General features: G+C 35.8%; 1 long non-coding RNA gene and 1 pseudogene across 1 annotated transcript in view; one reads left to right on the plus strand and one right to left on the minus strand.

Moving 5' to 3' along the window:
• LOC128779534 (uncharacterized) overlaps window positions 1-22,493 on the plus strand; it is an 82,939-nt gene extending 60,446 nt beyond the window's left edge. The window contains exon 3 of the long non-coding RNA XR_011650549.1: window positions 22,061-22,493. This is a non-coding gene — a long non-coding RNA (uncharacterized lncRNA). The remainder of the gene's footprint in view (window positions 1-22,060) is intronic.
• On the minus strand, window positions 12,228-13,246 carry LOC112297246 (small ribosomal subunit protein eS1 pseudogene; annotated as a pseudogene).
• Window positions 22,494-27,421: the final 4,928 nt, after the last annotated feature.

Raw genomic sequence — 27,421 nt, forward strand, 5'->3', positions numbered from 1 at the left:
CCATGGCATGGAGCCAATCATCTCCAAGCTCTCCCACAGGCCCTGTAAGCAGGGGGAGTTGCTTCCCAGTCCCATCCTGGGTGGAATTTGGTCCCATCCCCCTGGCTCAAAGCATGGCCACAGCTATTTAACATATCTATGAAACCAGTTAAAAAGGTTATAGATATGACTGTGCCAGCGGTTAGCTGCAAAGCTCTTGCTACCCAAAACAGCTCTGAATGGCTCTGCTCCATGTGTCCCATCCCCCCTGGCTCAGGCTTGTGGGGGTGAGGACATCCTATATATATATTTCTAATATTTCCTGGACACCTTGAGTTCTGGTCCCCATTACAAATCCCTTCTTGGGGCCCTCCTCTTGGCTGCACCCTGCTTCAAACTGTCTTACGGCATGATTTTTAGGTTGGGTAGTAAAAGAAGCACTAGATTGAGAGGGAAAAGTTCTGGGTTTTAGTCTCAGCTCAGTCAATAATTCTTTGGAAACTTCAAAATATTCTGTTTCCTCATTTGTTCAATGCAAAAGTTAAATGACCTTCCATTTTTTTAAAAATTGTAACATGCTATGATTCTACTTATGTGACTGCATAATTAAGAGATTTTCTCCACTAAAATACAAAAAAACTGGATTGCAAACTGAACGTTTTGTAGTAACAAGACAATTAATGTATTGTGGTCTTTTCATTTTGAAGATAAAGACATTATTCATTTTTACAGTTTAGTTCAGCAGTAGGCATCCTTCCAATGTGATAGGCACAAAACGACCCTTTACATACACAACAATCCTTTCAATGCCACAACATTCCAGTCCATGGCTATTCATCACTGTAAATTTCTTGATAGGCTAATTAGCTTGATGACGTAAAAATATGGAATATCATTTTAAGACATTATATTTCATGCTGAAGATTTAATATTGTGGGATTTTACCAAAGACTTCTTTATTTCCTGCCATACCTGTCATTACTTTTCATTTATAATTAAAAAATGTTTGCTTATTATGGAAAACGTTAAATGTTAAATCAGAGAGAATGATATAAAAACTTCCCATGTATTCATCATATCATTTAACAATTATCAATCCATGAACAACCTTACTATTATATTCTATCCACTTAGAATTATTTTTAAGGAAATCCCATTATTGCATCATCATCTATATAGCTCAATTAAAAAAAAAAACCCTGAAAGGTATTTAATAGAATTTACATTAAATTTACAAATTAATTTAGAGAGTACTGATTGATCTGTTTATGGCACTGAGTCTTCCTGTCCAAGTTTACTTTTGTGTCTTGCCTGATTTCCGTGTGTAGGTTTTGTGTATTTCTTGGTACATATACTTCTTGATGTCTAGATGTATGTTCGTGTGCATAAGTATATTATTACATCTATGCAAATAGTTTGTTAATCTGAATGCACACTTTTTCTCCCATCCAAGTACTAACCAGGTCCCACCCTGCTTAGCTTCTGAGATCAGACCAGATCGGGCACATTCAGGGTGGTATGGCTGTAGACAAATGCATGCATTTTCTATCGTAAATAGGGTTAGCCAGTTTTTGTTTGCTTTGTAGTATATTTTTGTCTTATACGTGTAAATGACCATGTAATTTTTCTTCTAAGCTCAAAATATCTAGGGATTATATGAAGGTTTTTCTGACATGGAACTTGAAATTAACCTCACTTGTTTATGCTGTATTATTTTTAAATGTCTTACATTCTTTTGGATAATATTTTGGTTGGTTTTTGCTTCAGTATTTGTCATTGAGACTAGGTTGTAATTTGTTTTTGCTTGTTTTTAATCATTGCCAGTTTGGGGAATCAATGCTATACTTCTTTCATAAAATAAATTTAGAAGATTTTTTTCTATCCTCTGCAATAGAATAATTTCATTTTTTAAAAAATTGGTAGAATTCCTTGTTTATTTTAGTTTGTTTTGTTTCTTTCTTTTTAAATATGTTCCAGGTGAACTCTAACCATTTTTTCTTCTATATTGACAAATGATATGTTTAAAATTTCTATCAGGGCCAATTTTGCTAAGTTGCACTTTTGGGGAATTATTTATTTTCATCTAGAAGAAATACACTGGCTGAGAATTGTGCAAAGTAATCACTTATTTTACTATTTATCATCCTAAGTTTTCATGGCATTTCCTGTCTCTTGTATCTGTCATTTCTTTCTCTTTTTTCTTTGATTATTTCAGCTAGTGTTGTATCTTTTTTGTTGATAATTTCAAATGTCCAGGCTTTGCATTAGTTCTACTACTTTCTTTTTTATCACTTCTTTTTTCTTATCAAATTATCTTTATTAATTTATTTCTTCTGCTTACTTTTGATTTAAGTTGTGGTTCTTTATCTAACATTGTTAAATAAAAATTTCAATTTGTTTATTTTCATGGTCATTTTTATTTAATTATTTAATGCCATTAATTGGCCTATGATAAATGTTTTAACTATATCACATATATTCTGATATATATATGTTTACTATTGTTATTTCCAAACTTTTAGTATTTTTTTATATTTCTTTTTAATAGTATGTATATAATTTATAGTTTGATAAAACTCAATAAATAATTATATTTACCTTTACTTCATTGTCATAAATGATAATTTTATTATATCTAATTTTCCACTTTATCTATTTTTGGAATTCATTGAGTTTTTTGGGCATATATTGGTTCAATCTTTACCAGTTTTTTTCTACTTAATTTGCCTTGAATGATAGAGGTATATTAAAATTTCTTACTATTTGCTTATTTCTATTTCTTCTAAAATCTCCTGCAGTTTCTTCTTCATGAAAGTTTTTCTTGTGCTACTGGTCTCATCAATATTAATGTGTCATTTCTTCATTGTAAAATTCAACTTTATAAACTGTTCTATTTTGTCTCTTTCAGTGATTTTTGGTTTAAATTTCACCTTGTCAAAAATAAACATTGATATTCCCTGTTTCTTATAAATTCATTTTCTTGGTATAGCTTTGTCTATTTTTTTTTAATTTTTACCTCTCTGAGACTCTTTAAGTGATTCTAAAATGAAACATAGTGTTGAATTTTGCTTTGTTAGCAAGTCTGAACAACACTGTTTAAATAAGGAAATTAAGCCTGTTTACTTTATCAATGCAATCATTATGATTGTCTTTAATTCCATAACATTATTTTTTTTATATTTATACTTCAGTGTGCCATACACTAAAACATAAAATCCTCACTATTTTATCTACTTTATTTGCTCTCTCTCTTAAACTTTTTTCCTTTTGGCATATCCTTTGATATTTAGAACTATGTATATTTATGTTCTAATGGTTATCTTTATATATCAATGGCTTTATGAAATATCCTTATTCCAACCATCCCTCTGCCTTTTTTTTTGTCGTTATTGCCCATTGGTATTCTACTCTGACTCTGAGTGGTAATGAATTTAGTGTATTTGTTTCCTGTGGCTACCATAACAAATGACCACAAGCTTAGTGGCTTACGAAAATGACAGAAATTTACTCTCTCACAGTTCCGGAGGCCAGAAGTCCAAACTGAGGCTGTCAGCAGGCCCTCACTCACTCCCCAGCATCTAGGGAAGATCTCATTCCTCGCCTTTTCCAGCTCCCGGGGGTATTTGGCTTTTCTTTGCTGCAAAACACCAATGCCTGCCTCCATGCCACATTACCGCCGGCTCTTCTGTCTGTTCTCCTTTGTGTGTACTGCACAGGGGTCTCATTTCTGGATTCAGGGCACACTCAGATAATTCAGGGTAATCTCATCGCAAGGTCCTTACTTTAATTAAATCTGCAAAGATCCTTTTTCCAAATAAAGTAACATATACAGGTTCCAGGGATTTGACATGGATATCTTTTGGGTGCCATTTTTCCTTTAAAATTTTATTATGCGTAATTATCCATCACCCAGCCTTAACAACCGTCAGCATTTTGACATTCTTGTTACTTCTATCCCTTAATTATTTTTACTAAAGCAACTCAAAGCAAATCCCAGAATCAGGTTATTTCAACTTAACTATAACAATATGCATCTCACGAAAGGGGGAGGCATTTTCTTACATAACCACAGTGTCATCTCCACATTTTGTATAATTATAATTTTATTATGATCTACTTAATATTCAATCCTTATTCAAATTTTCCCAAGTATCTAAAAATATCTTTCTGCAACTGGTTTGAACTTTGATCCAAGCAAGTGACTCACACTGTATTTGGTTATTGCTCTTTAATGCTAGTTCTAATGTAGAATGGTCCTCTCTTTAGTTTTTTATGCCACTGACTAGTTGAAGAAATCGAGTCAGGTGTCCTGAGGAATTATGAAGTTTGGCTCATTTTTTTTGGTGGTGTCATTTGACCTTTTTCTGTATCTGTAGCGTGTCCTATAGACTGGAACTCAAGATACAGAAGCTCAGAATTAAGTTCAAATTATTTCTGGGTGCCATATTTTGGACTACCTCATTTATCTGTTGTTCCTTCCCATACTTAGTAGAAAATAACTCTAGTATATCTATAGTTTTAGAGAATGTGGTTACTGTGTCCATATTATTTTATTTATAGCCATCATTTAGTTTTAGGTCTAGAAGTAAATACATACTTTAAGCTTCTTCTAGACATCATGTCGATGGCTCACAATTTGTTCGAGCTGCCTGAAACTTGTTCTCTGATAGATTTCTCCAGAAGTGCTGGTGGAGACCATATTGTCCAGTTCTTGATGTTGCTAACAGCTGCATGCTTTTATCCGTATATGTGCCTTATTGTTGTATGTATGTATGTATGGGAGCTTGCCTAAATATAAAAATCACTGGCTTATATTTTCTTCATCATGTTTTTCACATACGTTTCTTTTTTTTATTGTTGTTCAAGTACAGCTGCCTGCATTTCCCCCCCTTTATTATCTCCTAGTATAAAATACTGATGTCAGAAAGTCTGTCAATAATCCAATTTCCTTTCTCTTTTAGGTACATTGATATTTTTGCCTAAATACTCAAACTCTTCTCACCCCACCTTTTATCCTTTCTTAATACATTTAATTGTTTTTCTCAACTTGACTGGGTGTTTTCTGTTCTGGAGCTTTTATCGTCATACACAGTGTGTTACAATGCGTACTGTCAACTTCTCTTTTTCTCAGGGAAGTTTTGTTGGATCTGGTTTTTGGTTTGTGTTCTGTTTCATGATCTTGGTTTTCATATGTTGGATCTTGCCTGTCTTTTCTTCTTCTACTTTCTTTAAATCCTCTTTTATCTCTTTCTTCATTTTATTTTTATTTTTAAACATTACCTCCTTTCCATATTTTCTTTCTCTTAAATCTATATTCCTGCTAGTGTGTGTGTGTGTGTGTGATCATTTTCAGTTTAGTCTCCATTTCTGAAATGATTTTTTCTTAATTAATAATTCTAAGTTTTGTCAACAATCTTTTCAAATCATAATTTTGTCCAGTGATCACATTTATAAGTTTGTATAATTATTATTTACATTGTTCATTCAGAGCTTGTAACAATTTCGTAATTTCTTTGGATTAATTTTTAATTATATAACTATTTTGTGGTAATGTCTTTTTAGTTCATCTTCATCTTTGTAGAATATTCTACGGACGCTAAACAAATCTACAGTAACTAATGAGTGAGTTTAGTTATACGATCGCATATTCGAGTGGTTGAGACGAGAGACTGCGTGGTACACAAAAGCCTAAAACGTTTACTGCCTGGCCCTTACCAGAAAGTTCGCCCACTCTTGCTATATTTCATTTTCCATACTGGCCCTGTATGGTTTTCTTGCCCTAGCTCTTTCACTTCACTCTCTTGCACTTCATCCATGCTGACCTTGAAGATTATGTCACGTGCCATACTGTCTATTTGTGGCTTTGTACATGTTGTACTTGCATTACTCATTAACTGCCCTATGTCCTATTTGATTGGTTTACTTTTTTTTAAGTCATTCAAGCCCCAGTTTAAGGTATTGCTACCTTTAGGAAGCCTCACGGAGCTCTGAAATCTTATAGAGTTGCTTTGACCATGTGCTCTTATTGAGCTCTGTGCATTTTCCAAAGTAAGAATTAAAACACTGTGTAAGTCCTCTCTCAAGGATTGTAAACTGCATGAGAAAGGAATTTTGTCTAAATTTTTTATTGTGGAGTGGCACATAGTATCTCCTGAGCAAACAATTATTGAATGAATTAATAAATAAAGACAACATAGGACCAAGATAACTTTGAACGTAGGAAAGCTTTATGAAATCACAATGGTGATGACTATTTTCCTTTTCCAAAAGAACTCCATGTCATTTTTCTTGGTTAGTCTACATTCTATTTTGAGACACAAAGTTACAGTTTGCTGACTCTAACATTTAACGTAAAAAAATCATGGAATCATATTACAAAGAATTCTTCTATAAACATTTGTGAAATTAACCTTTCTTCTGGCATAGCATTGACAGGATTCTGCCTAGGACGTATCTAAAGCTAGGCTCTTACAGCCCTATGATTTTATCTTAAATGAAAATAAAAATTATTCTATTGACTGCTATGCTAAAACAGGAGGCGCATTCTCTGGGCTCCTTTCCCAGATCAGCTTCAGACTTTTTTGTATAAAAAAGTGCACACTTTTATTTGTGGCCCAGCTTCTTCCATTTAAAGTGGTGAGACAATTACTTCCCCGTAATTTCTTCTTTTCAAATTTTATTTTTCTTTTTAAAAAATATATAATCTTCATTATATTTTTTCATGACCATTTAGTCCACTTATACCCCACTTCCCCCAGCAATCACCACCATGTTGCCCGTGTCCATGAGCCCTTTTTCCTTTTTGCTCAATCCCTCCACCCCCTCATTTTCGCCACCACTAGCTATCTATCACCTGTCCTCCATCTATGAGTCCGTCTCTGTTTTGCTTGTTAGTTCAGTTTGTTCAATAGATTCCACATGTGCGTGAAATCAGATGGTATTGATCTTTCTCTGACTGGCTTATTTCACTCAGCATAACGTTTTCCGGGTCCAACCATACTGTTTGCGAAGGGTAAAATTTTCTTCTTTTTTACAGCTGAGTAGAATTCCAATGTGTAAAGGAGCCATAGCTATTTTATCTACTCATCTATTTGATGGACATGGGCTCCTTCCATATCTTAGCGATTGTAAATAATGCTGCCATGAACGTGTGTTTATGTTCTTTCAAACTAGTGTTTTGGATTCTTTCAGATATATTCCCAGAAGTGGGATTGCTGGGTCAAAAAGAAGATCCATTTATAATTTTTTGAGGTATCTCCAAAGTGCTTTCCACAGTGGCGGAACCAGTCTGCATTCCCACCAACAGTGCACTAGAGTTCCCTTTTCTCCACATCCTTTCCCACACGTGTTTGTTGATTTGTTTGTGATGGCCATTCTGAGACTCTACTCCAGGAAGACAAACAACCCAATTTAAAAATGGGCAAAAGACTTGAACAGACATTTCTCCAAAGAGGACATACAGAGGGCCCAGAGACACATGAAAAGATGCTCAGCATCACTAGCCATCAGAGACAAGCAAATTAAAACCACAATGAGATACCACTTCATACCAGTGAGAATGGCTATCATAAACAAATCTATACTCTCTTAAATCTGGTTTAGACAAGGTTTGAATGGGTACTTCAACCAGGGCAGAGAAATTTCTGAGACTTGGGGATGCCAGGAGAGTTTTTGAGGGTGGAGTCTAGGTTGCCTCTGGACATGAGGAGGCAGGCCTTAGGTCTTGGGCTGCTCTGTATCATAGTGTAAGTCTCTGACTGACTAAGTAGTCTTTTCCACTGTCAGCCAGTCTTTAGTGGGAGTTATGTCCAAAGTTACAGCTTGGTCTTGGTTGACTGGAATATGAAGACAATTCCTCGGGAAACTATCAGGAATATCTGGAAGAAACTGCAATAAAGCTGTTGATGCTTAATGCAGTTGTACTTTGGTGAGACACTTAGTACATTGCATGGGCATAAGAATTGTGCATAAATATCGGTTGCCTTTTCTCCTCTGCCCTACACCATTGAATACTTCCATAATCACAAGTATTCATTTGTCTCTCACTGCTCTTATTTAGTGTTTGATCTTTCTCTTTTCCTCTGTAGACAATGTTTATTCCTTTCCTGAAATGCTTACCCACATTCTCTTCAATAAGCCCTGTTAATCAATTCCATTAAAAATCTGAGGAGTTTTCTCTAGCAGCATACCTAACATCAACCTAATCCTGTGTGTTTATTTCCTGTGCTTGATGTTGATTTGCCTTCAGTCTCACAAAATATTAGACAATCCTTAGGTCCCACTACAAACCCTACCTAGTTCATGGACATACTCGCAGCCTTACTGAGTTTGTTTGAATTCAAACTATTATTGCCTTAGACCATTAGCACTCATTAGGTCTTAATGATTTTGTGTCTTAGTTTAGCTCTGGCCTCGCGGATAGATTGTAAACTCCTTCACCATCAGTTATGTGTATGGGCATCCCTCAAAGTGCTAAACCAAAGCTAAGTACATGACAGATACTCATGCACGCAGCACTTGTACTTGCTAGAGAGACCACGTGTGGGTGGAGGAAGGATTCTGGAACCTGGACAGTACTAGCGCTTGGACCCTTCCTAACAGGGAGTAGTTAGCTGATTATTCAGTGTTGGGAGGTGTCTCTTCTACTTGCCTTTCCTGGCAGACATCTTCATGACCTTTCTTTTGTCATTCTACATTTTCTTTCTGCCATCAAGGATTTTCTTGGCTTTGCATCTAAGGGATCTTTATGATTATAAAATGACATGAAGTAAGCATGGAAAGAATGTGTTGCATATCGCTGAATAAGAGGTGCTATTCGTCATGAGGTAATGTGATATGGCAAGCCCCTAATCACTGGAATGTTCTAGGTGTATTATTGAATACAACAAAAATGGAACAGTTACACCATGTACAAATGACTGTATGAATTTATTCCCAGAATTGGTGAAGCAGTCACCATAAATAGCTGCTTATATTTTACTCTGTTATATATAAATGCAACAACTAAGTATAAATGTAGCTCTCATGCCTGGGTTAGTCAACTGGTTATCAAATATCTTAGGACCTTTGCTGTTATATAAATACAAAATGGAATAGTGCTTAGCTGCACTTTTCTTTTTATGCTCTGTAGGGGTAGAAAAAAAGCAAGAGCACCCGTTTAGGATATAAATGTGGCACAAAAGAATCTGTTTAGTAAATGGGACTGTTGATATAAAATCGTTATTCCTCTCAATATTCGTATTATAGAGCTTTCTGAATACATAATTTTCTATTATTCTAAACAACAAATAAGTATCATGTACACAATTAATTGACGATTAACTCAATGGCACTATTTTTCTGATGAGTAACTTAGAATATTATAAAACTCAAGATGATATGTTTTCTGCTGTGCTCTTCAGGCAGAACTGTGTTTTTACTTTTAAAGCCCACAACAAAAGTTTGCTTCCTGAGTTGTGACAGGGAAGAGAGACAGTCATTTTTCTCTAAGAATATCTGTGGTTGTTACTCCCAAGGGAAATTGCCTAAAGGCCCTCTTCTGCAGTTATAAGTTTTCTCAAAGTCAAAGAACACAACAAAAAACCAAAATAACTCCACTAGTCTCTCCAAAGCCATTGGGAATTGTGAGCAAATGAGGCCTTTTCTGTGGGCTTTGCCACAGCCTCAGGTCTAATGCCTCAGCTATGCCTCTCAACACCTTCTGGCTGTTCTTATTTCCAAATTGAATAGGTTAGAACTTCTTAATGTTGCACAGACTATTTGGAAATACTTGGTGAGATCAATTTAATAGTGACCAGTACTCAGTTGTATGCTCTCTAAATGCCACTTAAAGTTGATTAAATAAACTTTAAGTGAGGCAGAACTCTGAAAGGAAAAAGATTCGGTATGATAGACATATATATTATGCTGGTTTTGAATACTTGTCTGTTTTTTATGATGGCAAATTGCGTGAAGTGAGGTTTATATGAAGTCTTTGTGTGGTGCATTTACACGTTCTTTATAACCGTTAACAGTTACTGTTTAGTTAATCATGAAGAGATCCTTTATTTTTCAAGTACAATCACATCACCTTTTTAATGGCTGACTTCCTGTTTGTGGACATATTTAAAGAAACAAGAAAAGAGCCTTTCTGAAATGAGGACCAGTCTGTGAGAAACATAATCTGTGCTTATTATTCATTGCTAGACCATGAGGTATTCGTTCCAAGACCTCAGCGAATGCCAGAAACCTTGGTTAGTACTGAACCTTACATGGACTACATTTTTCCCTATATATGCATACCTATGATAAAGGTTAACTTATGCATTAGGCACAATAATATATTAACAATAACTAATAAAATAGAACAATTATAAGTTATGTGAATGTGGTTCCTCCCTTTAGATTAACTAGCACAGATTTTTTTCCTCCTTCGCAATTTCCCAATTTCTTAGCAAATTCAACATAAGATTATTTTTCTTTTCTTTATTAAGTCAAGAACCTTCACTTTTTTTTCCACTTGAGGGAAGCGCTGCATGGGTTCTGACTGGGATAGCCAAACTGCCAGCATCACTAGTCTCGTGCTTTGGGGCCAGCAGTGAGTGGATGTGAGGTGTGGAAAAGAGGTGTCCAATACACCTTCTCCAGGGGCTTCATGACCAGATAAATTTGGTTAAATTTCTGCTGTCTTAAGGGCTTCTGGCAGTTTTTCATCTTTAAGCATCCATTTATTAAATTCTGAAGTCAGTATAATTATAAAGAATGGTATCATAGAGCCCCACATATCCAGCTTTCAGAACTACCAATATCTATTATTTCATTATTCCCTTCCTTCACTTTTATCCTGGTGTATTTAAAGCAAATCCAAGGTAACATGACTTATCATACACAATAACTTCAGTATATCTCTCTACTAGATAAAAAAAATTTAACTTAATCATAATATCATTATATTTAAGAAAATAAATTTAACACAACCCTGTTTAAGTTCATTTTCACCTGATAGTTTCCAAATACACTTTAAAGTTGATTTATTTGAATTGGGATGTTAACATTGCATTTGGTTGAATGTTTCTTAAGTTTTAAACTAATTTTTTATAGATCATATATTTTTTGAAGTTACTGGGGCATATGTCCTGTGGAATTTTCCACACTCTTTCCTTGCCTGATAATAACTTTGTGGTGTTGTATGATATCCCTGCATACCAAGGCTCTTAACTGGGAGGTCCCTGATCCATGTAATTCAGAAAGTCTGTGAACATGGGCTGGGAAAAAAAGACATCTTTATGTTCCTTAACACCTAATAGAGATTTAGCATTTCCTTCATGTTGGATATAAGCAACAAATCACAGAAGTAATGCATTACTATATAGATTTTTATTTCTGTTGGTCACAAATGGAAATTTTTATGTGCTTACCATATGCAATTGCAGAAGTCTTGAAAAAGTACTTTTCTTCATCATCACTCTAAAAGTCTCTAAAAGTTTACTGTGGTTAATAGGTATTCCATTAGACTCCAAGTAATCAGAGTGTTCTTGTCTGCAAATCTGGCTGGGCAGTTAGGGCCAAACCTGGGTCTGCTAATACTCAGTGACACAGTGACTTACAAAAAGGGTGCACAGGCTATGATTGCAGGCCAAGCATGTTTAAAACATACTGTTGAGGTAATTACAGTATGTGCTATTTAATGTAGTTTATCGTGACTATAAGCAGTTGTGTAGTGGATTATTCGTTGGTATTAAATTCTGTGAGTAATAGAGATTCTTTTGTTTTTATTTTTTTCTACTACCTCTTGAACACTGTCTATATTATGAAATAAAAACATTCACATACTGAAAAGTTAGTAGAGCAACGATTTCAGGAAGGCTGTTTACATATGTGATAGAATTCTTAAAAGTGTATGTGTTGACGTGGATTCTGATGCATCTCTTCTGACAAGTCTAAATCAGTTAAAACTCAGTGCTCCAATCTCCATACCTTGGAAATGAAGAAAATAATGAACAGAGAATAAATATTGTCTTTGTTAGAGATAATTCTATTTTATTATTTTATTTAAAGGTTAATAAAAGTTTTTAAGTTGTTGAGGAAGGTTAAGTTGTTGAGGTGACATATAGAAATTCATATTGTGTTTAAGTCTTTATGTAATAATGAGATGGGTAATTTTGGATGAAGTAGAATGCAGTTTATATTTGATAAAAGATACATTGTATTAAGTGTGACATATTGCCTTGTATTTTTTTTCATAAATAGGCCTTTTTATTTATCACCATTAAATGTCTGAATTTAAACAGATTCTTGGACTGGGGGCTCATATCCATCTGCTCGTTCAACTTTAGCACCTGTCTCATCCCCAGTATCTTTTCCAGAACTGCTACCTTCCCCATGAAGCTCCATGAGTTTTCCCAATTCAACCTTGGGCTTCTTCAGCATTTTGACTTTTCTAACAAAGATACCGTGAAGCAGATACAGAGATTGGCAAGCCTTTCCTATGTCTTTCCTAATGCCATCTGGGATCAATTTATTGAGCACTTCTTTCAAGTCATTTGTCTGCACCTCTTGGGTCAGGATTTCCATCATCTTCTTCCGGATTTGGCGGATCTGTTGATGCTGAGCATAAGAGGTCTTCGGAATCTGATTGTTGTGTTTTTTAGTAAAACCAACACAGAATAAAGGAGGCAAATACCCATCGGTAGTCTTGACATCAACATGAGCTTCAATCATGGTCTGCCATTTTTTGACCGTGGAGTGCATTCTGTCATGGGTAAGATCCATGCCGTGGAAATGAGTCAGGCGGTGTTTGCCCTGAACATCCTCAGTAATTCGCTTGACTTTTCTAAATGCGACTTCATCATTCGGCAGATCAGCTAGGCTCACTTCAAACACTCGGCCCTTCAGACCATCTGATGCGATTTTGGTCCCCTTAGTTCTCGTGACTAGTGTTTTTCCAATATTTTTTTTTGTTGAACATAGCTGGTGCTTTCACATCACACCAATCTTTCTTAGAAAATGCATCAAGCACTTTCTTCTTTGCTCCCTTTTTGCCACCTTTTGTCAGGTGCTTGCTCTTGCCCACCCACCGCCACGGTGCTGCTTGGAGAGCCAAAAGGCTGCCTTATATGGTTTTTGAAAGATCACTCTAAATATTTAGATGCTCCTTAATAATTAGATTTTAAGTATCTATAAGTTATTAATGTATTATTAATATTTAAATACTATGATATTAGTAACTTTGAATGTGCAATATTATAAGACTTAGAGTCCAAATAATAATTAATGACATACTTTCCATTTTCATAAGTATCAATTGTTAGTAAAATGTTACTTGAAGGAAACAACTCAATTCGTTTCTGAGATAGTGAACGCTTTCTCCCTAGGTACTTTTCCAAATGTATTCATTTAATGCTGCAGCAGTCAGATTCGTAGTGTTGTAAAGCTGCGTTTCTCTAACTTTAGCATCAGAATCACCTCACGACCTTAAAACTGAGATGGCAGGGCCATACCATTTATGGTTCAGGAAATCTGTAGTTACCTTCAAGACTGTGATTGTCTAAGTCCTTAGATGGTGTTGATACTGAGGGCCTGACAGCCACACTTTAAGAACACTACTGTAAAGTATATGAATGTATTCAATCATCAGTTCAACCATTCTATAAAAATTTGAGCACCTACTATGAGCCAAAATCTGGAAAAAGAACAGGGAAATACATTGTCTTTCCTGGAAGAAATCATTCTGAATGAGTGTTTAGCTTTTCTTTATATCACCAAATAGTGTACAGTATTTAGCTTCCACCTGCAATCTCATTTTTCTACACCAATTTTATGTCACTCAAAATTTTCCCATTAGAAATAAATTGGTATTTATTTATAAATTAAGACAATTTGACTTAAAATATATATTAATTTGCTAAGAATGCCACTATAGAATATCACAAATTGGATGGCTTAAACAACGAAAATATATTTCTCACTGTTCTAAAGGATGCAAGTCTGAGATCAAGGGGCTGGGAGTGACGATTTCTGGTGCAAAGCTCCCTTCTTGGCTTGCAGATGGCCGTCTCCTTACTGTGTCCTCACATGGCCTTTTCTCAGTGCCTGTGCATTCCCTGCGCCTTTCTCTTCTTATAAGGACACCACCCTTATGGAATCAGGGACTCACCCTATCAGCCTCATTTTAAGTAAATCACCTCTTTGAAGGCCCTGTCACCAAATGCAGTCACATGGGTGAAGTTTCATCCATCCCACCTCATCTGACCTTACTTGTCTCTTTAAAGGCCTCATCCAAATTGGTTACATTCCAAGGTACTGGGATAGGGGATTTTACAATAATTTTAAAAGGAGAAATGGTAAGTCTTTAAAATATTTAATTAACTATTATTCTTAGGAATATTGTACACTGAATTATGTAACCATGTCATTTTCTAAAGTATAAGAATGTGGTATGTTATAATGTGATTGATGACATTAAATTATATAAACCTCCAGGGTTATGACACTTATAAACAACTTAATATTATCATTATTTAGATATTTTAAATATCTATAATATGAGCTGTATATTCCACTACCAATAATAATAATTTACATTTTTCTATTGGTGACTAATTCAAGTATTCTTCATAACATTTTTTTCATGTAGATACTGTTATGATTCCTCATTTTACAGATAAAGAAACTAAGGTTTATAGAATTTCAATAACTTGGTCAAAGTAAAAACTAGTGAAGAACTAAGGCCCAAATCCATGGAATACAACCTCAAGCTTATGGGTTTGATCACTGTGCGGTTCTTCCCAGCATATAAGATCTTCTCCGACTTACAATGTAGTATAGCCCTGGCCAGGTTGCTCAGGTTGTTAAGAGAGTAGTCCCGATAAGCCAAGGTTGCTGTTTGATCTGCTGTCAGGGCACACACAAGAAGCAACCAATGAACGCATAAATAAATGAAACTACACATTGATCTCTCTCTCTCTCAAAAATCAATACATTAAAACAATCATTTAAAATAAAATAAAATTTAATAAAAGAACATTTTAAAATTAATACAAATATATGGGAGATAGATGATAAACAGTCAATTAACAAAATTATTCCCAGTAGTGATGTATGTTTGGTGCAAATAATACACTAAAAAATAATGAGTTACCAAGTTTGTATGTTCATATAGACTGAACTTAGAAATATTAGCCTGAAAAGATGAAGTTTCAGAATCTATTTGAAAGATGAATCTTCTAGTCAATCATAATATATTGTATTTTAAAAACACAACAAACTATACAGAGATGGGAGTAAACTGATCAGATGTTAGATTTCTTATTTATAATTATTCCAATTATTTTGATAAATGATATATTTCATAATACTATTTACATTTTTTGCTGTTTTGAGTTCATAAATACCTGGTGTTTTTCAATCATTTACTAGGGTCTATTTACCCTATCATTTAATACATTTCACACTCACACAATGTCCTGAAAATACTATCCAATTATATTGAATCCAAGTACCGCCCAGCTACCTTAGCAGTTTCTGAAACTGTACAACTCTTTCCAAAGATAGAAAGACTTTGACACCCTGGGAATACTTCCAAGACCTTCCTGTCAAAAGCTTCTCAAAGAAATAGATTCCAGTGGGGCACAGCCACCGCAGGGGCTGGGAAATATAATCGGCCGTGGAATTACCATGACCCTGAGCACGAGTTCAGGAAAAAATAATCAGGCCACCATCAGATAATTGGTCAGCTTTTCACATCGCACATAAACTAATTACTAAAATCCTGTGGCACACTAAAAAATATGACCAAAATATATATAAATTTGATTCATTCATACCAGGTGGCTATTGTTGTGCTAGTTGTTGTCATTTTTTAATTTGACAGTCTAGGGGAAAAGAGGTCAGTGCCCTTGACTAACTGGTCAGGTACTGCATGTTTTAAACATTCTTGCAGCGCACCGGTTGAAAATCGACGCCATAGACTGTGTGTCACGACTGGTAAATAGACATTTAGAAACAACCTTCAAAATTAAAGGAACGTAAGCTTCCTTTATTTTCTTTGTTCCTACTGTAGCCCTGGAAATGTTGGAAGTCTCTAAATATATGGTAATGGAGGGACTGACAGTGTGAAAAAAGTTCTTTAGATACAATTTTAGGGGAAACAATTTTAAAATTGTACTCTCAAAAGTATATTTGTAACAACTGTGAGTATCTGTTATGGGGAGAAATTATGAAATGTGTCCACCCAAAATTTATATGTTAAAATTAAATATTTTAAAGACTTAATATTTCTCATTAAAATTATTGGTCCCTTACAATAACTTATTATTGATGACTTTTGACAAATAAAGTTTTAATAGTAAGTAGTCTACTCCTTTATCAAAATACATAATAACAATAGTTTGGGTGAGATTTTGGAGAGAAAATATCCCTAAATGTTTCGAACCATGTCTAGTAAAATTCTAAGATATTCTAACATATAAATATCTCCGTTTCCACCATTAGTGAAACAGGTGGTATATGTAATCTTCAAGGTAAAGCAAAAATAATGGGGCTTTTGACAACTCTGATATGAGTTTAAAAGAAATTATTACCATTTCCACTTATAGAAATATTTAAAAGTGTAAGATAAATGATTAGAATAACTGATATGTTATATATCATATAAAGTGGCAGGAGATTAAAGCCATTTTCCCCAACACCATATTTTAAAAATAAACCTTCGGGGAGAGAATTATCTAGAGATCCTAAACCCATATCCATGGTGAACATGCCCCGGCTTGTCTACCACCCTCTACTGTAGTTTCGTCTTCTTTATGTGGTAGGTAACAAAAAAAAGGCTGAGTAAAAATGGCTGAAACATTAAAGAGGACTTACTGGTTTTTATAAAAATACAAACCTGGCAGCATGCTGAGTTCGTTTTGATCCAGCAACTTAATGGTATCTTAAAAAACCCAATTCTTTCTCCTTTCCTTCCTTTGTCAAGTTCATTTTAAAGCTTTTCTCATATTGGCAAAACAGCTGTAGCAGTCCCAATCTTTGTAACCACACATCATCCAGAAATAGGAGGGTTTCCTTCCCAAAGTTCTAAGCAAGAGTCTTAAAATTTACTTCTTGAAAATCAATTTCTGGTTGGATAGGTTAAGTCATACCCATCGGAACAGTCACAGTGTAGGAGAATGGAAACGTGCCGATGGGTATCGGGCAATTGGATGCTACTTTCTCAAATTTGATTTTCCCCAAAACACATAAGCTGCACGGAGGAATTATAGATACCCAACCTGAATTTAATCATGCTTTTACGAGGGAGAAAAGAGCCAATAGGTGACCAACAAATCCACTACAGTCATTTTTATCGAAGTCAGCAAATGACCTCAAAAATCATGGAAAATGAACCCTGGGGTTTTTGTAAATACAACTATGTACCTTAAATTACATATATAAATTTTTTAAAGCACATCTAAAGACCCTATCTATAGATATTGAAGTAATTGTTTTACTTTTTTCCTAAATAGAACCTCCATTTCTAGAGGTTTAATTTGTTTTTGTCTGTAGATTTTACTGAGGTACATGGATCTGAAATCCAAGAGTCTTTAATGACTGTGGCTGTGTGGGATGGGTTATGTGTCCCAAACAAACACATTATCAGTTACAGGAACTGAACATTTGTTTAGAAAATATACCTCTTACTGGATGACAGTTGGAGAAGGGATTAACCAAAGAATGTGCACGGCCCATGACCATGGACAACGTTGGGGGGGATGTACTGAGGGAGGGGCAGGGTGGGCCTGGGTGGAGGTGAGAAGGGGAGAAGAAAGTGGGAACAACTGTAATAGCACTAAAATAATAAAATAATAAAATAAAAGCTGATTAAAGACTAGAAGTGGAGTGTTCTAAACACATTTTTCTCATAGATTACAGAAACATTTAGAGTACCTGCTATGTAATAGAATGTACATTCATTTCTTAGTTTGAATACGTTTCTCTATTTGAAAGAACACATTGCTGAAAAAGTGGGCAAAAGACTTGTTCTTTTTCAAAAATAAAAATAAATATAGAAGATAATACACCTCTTGGTAACTTAAATTTTTTAATTTTTTATTATTTATTTATTTTTATTGAATTTATTGGGGGTTACATTACTTAATGAAAATGCTAACTTAGTTCTTGATAGCAGGTCGAAGACACTCGTCCTGTGGTTACATCATGCTCAGCTTGGACACCTTTTCAACCGCATGCAGAAATAATATTACATCTTTAGACCTGGTTGAATACTGAAAGGTTTAAGAATGCTGGAGTACAGTATTTATTAAAGTTGCAAATGAATTTATCTCCCCAATTTCTGTGAATCTAGCAATAACCACACTTTCTTATTTCCAAGAGACTTCCAGAACTGACAACTGTGTGTAAAGAGACAAAGAAGAGTTAATGTTTCTTTGCTGTCTGTTAGTTTTAGCAAATCACTTAGGACGAGCTGAGGCAAAATTTCAGTTAGAACAAGCTTGAGAAAACTACACCAAATATTACAATACAAGCTCAGAACTGTTTGTGCTAAAAGTTGATGGCATAAGTTCTTTAGGGACTGAAAAAGCGATTCTATTTACAGTTCAAATGAATAAAATATAAGGATTTTCTCCAAACCTTTTAAGGTCTTAGAGCCAAAATTTATCATTTTTATGCATTTTTGTTCACATGTAACAACTACACAGAACAAATGAACATGAGTTGGTATATGATTGTGTAGGAGGAAAAAATTAGAAGGATTAGGAATATAGGAACCATTATTTAGCTTACATCAGATTCTAGAAAAGACACCTCATTGATGTGCCTATCTTAAGATCAAACCATGCTTAAAATTTTCCAAAAAGATTATGATTCTAATATTTCTTAAGATCTTCCCTAAGAGCAGGCTCAGCCAATAATTGGATAGTCAAGAAGTGTATATCATATGTTAAAGGAGTTACTACTTAGCCCCTTCATTTTTTTCATTTACTTGAAGTAGAGAGAAGTCAAAGTGGTTTGTATTTGGTTGGGGTGGGCCCGTGGAGAGGTGCAGAGAGACACACATGACTACTTTTCTAAAGGACTCCATGAACAGAGGGAGGCGCAAGCAATGTCAGTTCAATGGTCTGTTTTAAAGTGTGATGGAGAGACCAGCACATTCCACTTGGTTATTTTTTTTTCTTGATAACACACTTCAGACATAGTGAAGACTACAGGAAATTCAGTGTCATTTTGTTCTCGAGTGAGTTTGTAGCCTTGTAACCAACACAAGAAGCTACGCTCATCCTCAAATCACATTTTCATGAAGGGCACGGATAATAAGCAGCAGAGAGGGGCCACATATGGAGTGCCTACATATGGAGTGCCTTGGAAGATAGCAAATTTTAGGCAAATGTACTAACAACAGAAAATTGTGAGCATATATGAGCTAAATAAGAGGATGTGGGAACTGGGTGGGGGGTGCTGATTATATTTCAGACAGATGGCATAATAATCCAGTGGTATTTGAGGTATTGGTGTTAATAGGATTATTTCATATTGGTAAGAGATGCAGACAATAGCCCATTTATTAGCTCTATGATTTTAAAATTAAACAAAAACAGAAGTGAACAAAAAGGATGATTAGTGAATACCAAAGCAAAGATTGTATATTCCACACATGCTTTGTATTTCAAGACCTGTTTCCCTCCTACGTTATTTGCATGTTACTTCTAAACTCAGGTGTGTGGTAAGTTTAGAGGTTAGTTGGATCATCTGGGGTATGGATAATTAAGTGACTAAAGAAAGACTAGCATGTCTCTTTTATATTGCGGAAGACTAGCACGACATTTGGGAGTATTTGGTCAATAATTCCTCAGATTGTTTAAAGTTAATATACTTCAGACGCATGAAAAATATGGAATTTCTGATGGGTTGGCATAAATGATTTCTCTACCATTGCCCTAATTCTAAAATTTCTGATGTTTTTTGGTAGAAAATTTTTTTGGCACAGTATATTTCAAGTATGTGAGTTATACAATGGCTTTTCAATATATTCCTTGTTCTGCTTATAATAGAAATGTTAGTTTCAGGTATTCAATCAAGAACCTTGTCTAGAACAAAGGACACTGACGTAAAATGGATTATGTATTCTATGGAATTCTAAAAGACACATGCAGCTTTAACAATATTATTTTAAAGTGTTGAGCTGGATGCCAGGGTTGGACTGTTCTCCGCACTCTGCATTTTTTCTTCTCACAATCATTGCCTCTATCCATTTGTTCTAGAACTGAGTTGAACACAAGGGAAGAAAGAGTAAAGATCACTTATTCAGTTGATTGAGGCTCGGCCTCATTACCATGACCACTCATCCAGCTCTTGCCTTTATATTTCTGAAAATTGAGATTCTGCCTTGCTCATGTTAGTAGTCTGTATGTGTTAATAAAATGAACTCATTATTTTTATGGGTAAAATATGTTCTTTCCAAATTTTCTACCTCAGAACACCACAAACGTGGATATCCAGGTAAGAAAGTTGGAGTCTGCCCCTTACTCTTGCCTCTACCTCATAGCCTACATATAGTTGTGCTAGTTCTATCATTCCCCCCTCAGAAGCTGTTCATCCTAATGCTTGTTTTCCTAGTCTAAGAATTCCATCATCTTTTCTCTGGTCATTTGGTATTGCCTTTCGTAGGTTTCTATTGCTGTTGGGTTTCCATTGATAATTTATCTTTCATACCACTCCCAGAGCATCTGGAGTTAATATGTGTAGTTGGCTAAGAGTCTTGATCCCAGTGTAGACAACGTGGTTAAAATTCTAGCACTATTGGCAGTCTGACCTTGGGTGAGTTGCTTAGCCATTCTGTGCCTCAGTTTCCCATTCTATAAATGGGGCTAGTAGTACCTAGCTGGGAGGAATAGTAGAGAAAATATGTGTGAGGCACTTAGAAGAAAGCATTCAATGATACTGACCAGTATAAAACATGGTTCTGATCTGAACCCCAAGATGAGCCTCCTTTAATCGGCTGAGTGTATCTGTACTGTGGAATACCAGAATTTTCACAATGACTCCAGGTCACCTGTGCAGGCTTGTCCTCATAAATATTGCCTATCTACTCTAAAGTCTATGTTGTTTCATAGATGAAAACTGCATGTTCCAACTACAGATTTCTTCATTCTCTTCCTAGAATAATCTCTAATTGCTTATTTCCTGGAAGACTTCCATTTCTATTTCAAGGCCAAGTTCACCCTGGTTTGTAGCTTTTGTGGCTTTTTCTTTTTGTAGTGGAGGTTGTTAGTATTTTGCCCATATCTCCTTAGTTCTGCCATTTCTTCCCATGTATAATGGCCTGATTTACAATAGTCATTTTTTGTCTAATGGTGGCCTTTGGGGTGTTGAACCAACTTTGTCATCCTGCTACTGAATCTGCTTCACAAAATAAGAGTTGGGGTGAAGATATAAAGTACAGAGATACTTGGGAATGAGTATCCATCTGGCCACAGCCCTCATTTACTAAGTATCACGTTAATGCTATGCAGTGTGGGTATGTGTTTTTCTGGGATAATCTTGAGGCATGTGTTTTGCTTTGTTTCCTGCATTTTTTTCACAGTGTTATCTTAACAATATACTCTTTAGTGGCCATTTTTCCTTCCTGCAAAAGCTGCTTGCATTTGAATTCTTGGCTCAGGGTCTACTTTTAGGGAAGTTGAAAGTAATTATATTCCTTCATATGCTTTCCCATAGCACTTTATACATGTTCTCTCTTTGTTTTTTAGAAGATTTTGTTGTAGAACATTTACTACTTTTTATCTGGTTTGCCACCTCTTCTGGACTGTGAGATGCTCCAGTCAAGGGCAGTATCTTATTTGTTTTTATATTTTCATGCTCTTGGGCGGATTTCACCCATGATGGCCCTTCAATAAATTCTTGGCTACTGAAACAGAGATTATCTTTTGTGTTATCAAATTCCTTAATTATCCTTTTTAGTCCCCTGGTTCCTTTAGAATCCTGGAATATCTGACCTTGCTGTTATGTTAAGCTTCCTTTTCAGAGACAGAAATCTTGTCCTTGAAACCCACACCTATGTCTCTGACTTCCAATTTATCACCATTTTTTTCTGAATCTGCTCTTCTAGCTGGCCTTTCCTGAAGAAAAAGAAAAGAAGGAAGAATGAAGGACAAAGAGGAGAAAGAAGTGAGAGAGAAAAAATGAAATGGAGCTAGAAGGAACAAAATGAAACAGCAGGAGGAGGAGGAGGAGGAAATTGAAATGGAAAAGGAAGAATGCTGAGAGTTCATGTTAGATGTTCCTCTTGTTTTCAGCAAACTATAGAGAAAATCAACTGCTGAGATAAAGAGGCAAGAAAATGCAGGCTGAGTGGAGTAGAAAAGAGGCTTACAGAACCTGTTAAGAAGAATGTAGACAGACGATCAGTGATGAGTCAAAGTATTGAAATTTCTTCAATCAATAAACAATTACAGAGCATCTATTTTGTTTCATATCTCTTACTGAGAAGGATTGAGACCATTGTATCTGACAAATAATACAAATCTATTACCTTATTTGGTCTTTTCCTTATTTTCTTTCCTTTTTTTTGGCTAAACTACCTCAAAATGCATATAAACAATACTATTAACCTCAAATGTAAAAATACTCATAAACAAAGGAAAATTTATGTGAAATAAATTATTTAAACCTTAAAGTAAGCATTTCACCATAACATAACTGCTATCAATGTCAGAATTTATGTTTTTTGCTATTGCACTGTCCAGTAAAGAGAAAAGTACCTCTGGCGACATCGTTTTCTTTATTATCTTTGTCAGTGTTATCCAGAAAGCAGGATAGTGAGTCATTGTTCCAAAGCAGAAAAAATGATTACCAAGGTCTAGCCAGAGGTTTACAATATGTTCTAAAGCCGAGCAGAATTTTATAACTAGAGTTTTCTAATCCAATTTTACAATGCTAAGAAATTTGAGGCCTAAGGCAAGAGTTTTAATCTGAGTCAAGTTTTCAATTCAATCACATTTTACATTCTTCTTTCATATGACATTTCTTTAGCACTTTATCAGTTTCTCCAAAAGATAAACACTATTATATGTTAAAATTACTGTATACTTGGGACTTCGTTAGAAGTTAATTGTGTAATTACAAACAATGCTGATAATAGGTAAGAGGTTGGGTTTATCCTCTAGCAGGCCTGAAATAGAATATTTTCTGTCACTTGGTAGCTGTGACTTCAGAGAAGCTATTTAACCTCCCTGTATTTTAGATTCCTCTTCAAAAATGGAAAAAAAATGAAGTAATGGAAGAACTAAATTAATTTAAAGATAGAAAGCTCATAACAGTGTCTGGAAATACAAGAACTTGATAACTATTAACAATCAATATTGACTAATTGTCTTTACACTTATTTGTCTATTAAAGTTGTTCATTATACAGATCATCTTCCTGTATACAGAGAATTCCCCACCTAAAAATTCTTGGGAGGAGCAAGAGTTGACTGTCTTACAAACAAGCTTAAATGGCAAGTATTCGGGATGCTTGCATGTATAGCTTCTCTTGAACATCGTCTTGAAGCCAAATGCATGTGGCCAGCACTTGGCATTATGAGATAACAATGAGATACATATGTATTTCAGATATATATGTGTGTATCTTCTGTATGTATATATACAGAAGTGAATCTATCTGTTTGAGGTAAGACAGAGACCACAAGACAACTATAGCAGCACAACCACCTTCCTGGGGCAGCAATAGCAACAGTTCTGACAGTGACATCTAGAATTGTTAGCAGTACTTCCTGTGGCTTTGAACATTCAGTAGTAGTAATACTGGCCCGAGGAGTTGCAAGTTTAGAGGATATAATTTGGCTGTTGCTCTGGTTGTAAGGCCTATGAGTCTGGTTGTCCAACCCCTTTGGAATTTCTTTCAAAACATTATTTTATGTGGATTCAGCCAGTGTCAGTGTTTGTTGTTTTCAGTGAAGATCTCAGGCTAATAAAAATTACGACCAGCAATGTTTGCAACCAACAAGCCTAAGGCAAAATGAGAATGTGAAGAGAGCACATAAATGCACACATGTTGAGAAGTCTGGGATTTGTTGACTTGCCTAAAGGCAGAAAATTCTAGCAAATATTAAAGAACAGATCTTTGGTAGCCAGTAGCATGTGGTACCCTAGCCACTAATTAAATGATCCCCTGAGGTTCTGTACTGTAAAATAACGAATCAAAGCAAGGCTGTGAGTGACCAGTGGCTGTCCGAGTGGTGTTTGATGGACAGTTCAATGAGTATGAGAGGTTTTTTTTGCTAAGTGCGTGAGCATCTTTAAAAAGGTGGCACAGTTCTTTGGGGGGAAAAACTACCCATAATTAAAATTGAAATATATCAAAAATTCAGAGAAGCCTGATTTTTACAATGCTTTCTGAATCCCCCCTCCTCTTTGCCTCCTGAAAGGTGCCTCTCATCCCTTTTCATGATATTGTCCATCTTGTTTGGTTCACCCAAGGGAGTCACTTGCAGGAGGAAGCCAATTCTACCCACGCCCTGTCCCTGTAGTTTCCTCATCTCTAAACCAATAAGAAGTGAGATTCTAGCATGCTTTACAGGCGTGATCACAGAGACAAATCTGGCAAAGTTACATGCATATGTGCACACACACATGAGTTGCAAGAACACGCACATTTATATGAGTAAAAATCTGGTGAATGTATGTAAGACTTGTTTGAGGAACTAAATCAGAGGGGGCCTGTGGACAAAATCTGCTCAACCAACTGTTGATAAATAAAATTTTATTGGAACACAACTCTGCTCATTTGATCACATATTCTTTATGGCTGCTTTATCATTACAATGGCAGAGTTTAATTGTGACACAGGCTGTCCCACATTGAAAGCCAAAAATATTTACTATCAGACTTTTACAGAAGACGTCTGCTGCCACCAGTCTAGGGCAAGGAGGAGAGAACAGAGTTTTGAATCAGCTTAAATTTACTGGTTTGGACTGACCATACAGCAATTCTTGAAGTGGTAGAAGTGATTGAATTTTTTACTTTTACTTTGCATTAGACTCAGTATTGCCACTACGTTAAGTAAGGTGCCGGAGATTCCTTAGTGTGACGTAGGAAAAAAATGTCAATATAGAAGAAGTTAGACATTTTGTAGTGTATTTAGTGTCTATGAAGCACTGATATCCCTCCTTACTTTGTCACATCTTCCACTCTTTGATTTACAGAAGCCACGGGAGTATTCCATTTTCAGAGGCAAACTAGGGCTGGTTACCATGAAATCATCAGGACTAACTTGGAAATATACAGTCATACAAAGAGGTGTTTTGGTGTTATTGTCATTGTTTTGCAGTGGCTAATTGACCATAGAATTTCTAGCACCGAAGAAAGATGGGCAATCTTTTAGGGCCCTACTTAATTTATATATACCCAAAACTCTGTGTCTGGAGAACAGAGGCCTGACTTGACTGTGTAAGTCCTCTATTTCCAGGTCCTTGGATCCTGGATTAAAGGTTGTTAGACCCCCAGGAAGAAGAACTGCTCAGAAAAAGCACAAATACACAAGGTACCTTTAACCAGGAGGAATGTGCCACGTGAAAAGAGAAATTTCCTCATGAATCATCAGGAACGGTTGGACAGTAGCCCAAACAAACACTGGTTTATGGTAAGGGAATAAGTATGCTGATGAGCCGCTGGGAAGAGCTAAGACTTAAGGGAGTTAGGTGACAAATAGAACTCTAACCTATGTAAACCTTTCTTTAGGCTCAGATGAACCCATCTGTATTCATTAAGATTATATATGCCTGCCAGTAATAGGAAATCCACCTAGAGTAGTTATATATAAGCAAGCATTCCTATTGTACCCATAGCAAGAGGTGTGGAGGGAAGTAGCTGTCAATGAGTTCAAGGGCTCTGTAGTGTCACAGGCTGTGCTCAGTTTCTCCTTCCCATTCCCTCATATTAAAGGGTGGCCACTGCAGTTCCTCTCTCTACATTCACATTCAAGGCAGGGTCAAGTTAAAAGAAAAAGGCTCAATCTGCTGGCTGTTTCTTCTTTTATAAAGCAATCACTTTTACAAGAAATAACATCAATCTGGCACACTGTACTAAGATATCATTGCTAGGATTGTATCGTGTGTGTCCACCCTGATAAGAAGATACAGGAAAACCAAGGAAGGTTTGTCATGATGCATCACTTGGGCTGGGCACATTGGTCCCTGAATTAAAGTGAGCATGTTAGCAAGAAAGAAGTGGGGTATGATTGTTAAGTTGTCAACCAATAAGGTCTGCATATCATCTCGTATTCTATCAGATGTTGAGAGTGTGATTGGCGTACATAAATTAAAATAACTACCAACAGCTCCTATTTACTCATCGGAACCATGGAATACGATTATAGGTTACTATAATAGGAAGGGTCAAATGGAAGGGAGGGCCTTCCTTTCCTAGCAAGATAATAACTTGAAACCAGCATTCTCCCCCAGGGGGAAAGCTATATGCTCTGGGGGGGGGGGGGAACTGAATGAACCCCAAGAGGTTCACTGACCACTGTGCTTCCTTTTCAGTGTTGGAAAAGGAAGTTGGAACAGTGGTTTCAATGTTGGCATAAGATACAATGTCACTTCAAAAGGATATACTGGCATGTCCCAGACCAATGACCCCTCAAATTTAACTAATAATATAGTAGATCACTGAATTATCATAGTTTATTTTTCCCCTTCTGGGGCTTATTTGTCTTATCAAGGCCTCTGATGTGGTTGTATCTTGTTGCTTTTGTAGCCCCTTTGGTGTGACGTCATTGGGATAGAGGGGAACAATACGCTGTTCTGTGGAATGTCCAGATGCCCCCGGTCCCCTCAGGCTATATCGTGATAAAGTGTGTGTGAGAGAATTATTGCAGATGAGGGGCATGCTTGTAAAGTATATGGCAAGAATTCGATCAGTGTCCTTAACTGTTTTTTTAGATCTGAAAGCCTAATGGATCATAACACTACGTATGTGTGTGAGGACAACACCGATATAGGAACAGATTTATTTCTAACAATTCACTTACAAATTGGTTATTTTGGATTTGGATAATTTCTAAAGAGAAACATATTGTGGACTTAATTAAGTTGGTTACTAAGCCAACCCGCACAGGCCAAGTTAGTCCTATTGCAGGATGATAGCACAATGTGGGTTTCCCGTCCTATGGAGAGACGGCTATGAAGTGCAGTAGGAGATGAGAGAGAGAGAGAGAGAGAGAGAGAGAGAGAGAGGAGTTCTCTTGTCTTTAGGACTTAAAGACAAAGCACACTTTCCCATCCTACTTACTGATCCTTTGGCACTTCTACTTCCTTGCCTAAAATTAATTTACTAACCTAGTCATTGAAGTGTAGCCCTGACCTACTTCACTACAAGATCTAAAGAGATCCATGGTCTTATATTATCTACCTCTTTTTAATTAATTTACACTACTATCTACACCAGTACATTTGCAGGTAAATGTGGGA

This window comes from Desmodus rotundus, chromosome 11 (assembly GCF_022682495.2).
Source record: "Desmodus rotundus isolate HL8 chromosome 11, HLdesRot8A.1, whole genome shotgun sequence".
Classification (NCBI taxonomy): Eukaryota; Metazoa; Chordata; class Mammalia; order Chiroptera; family Phyllostomidae; genus Desmodus; species Desmodus rotundus.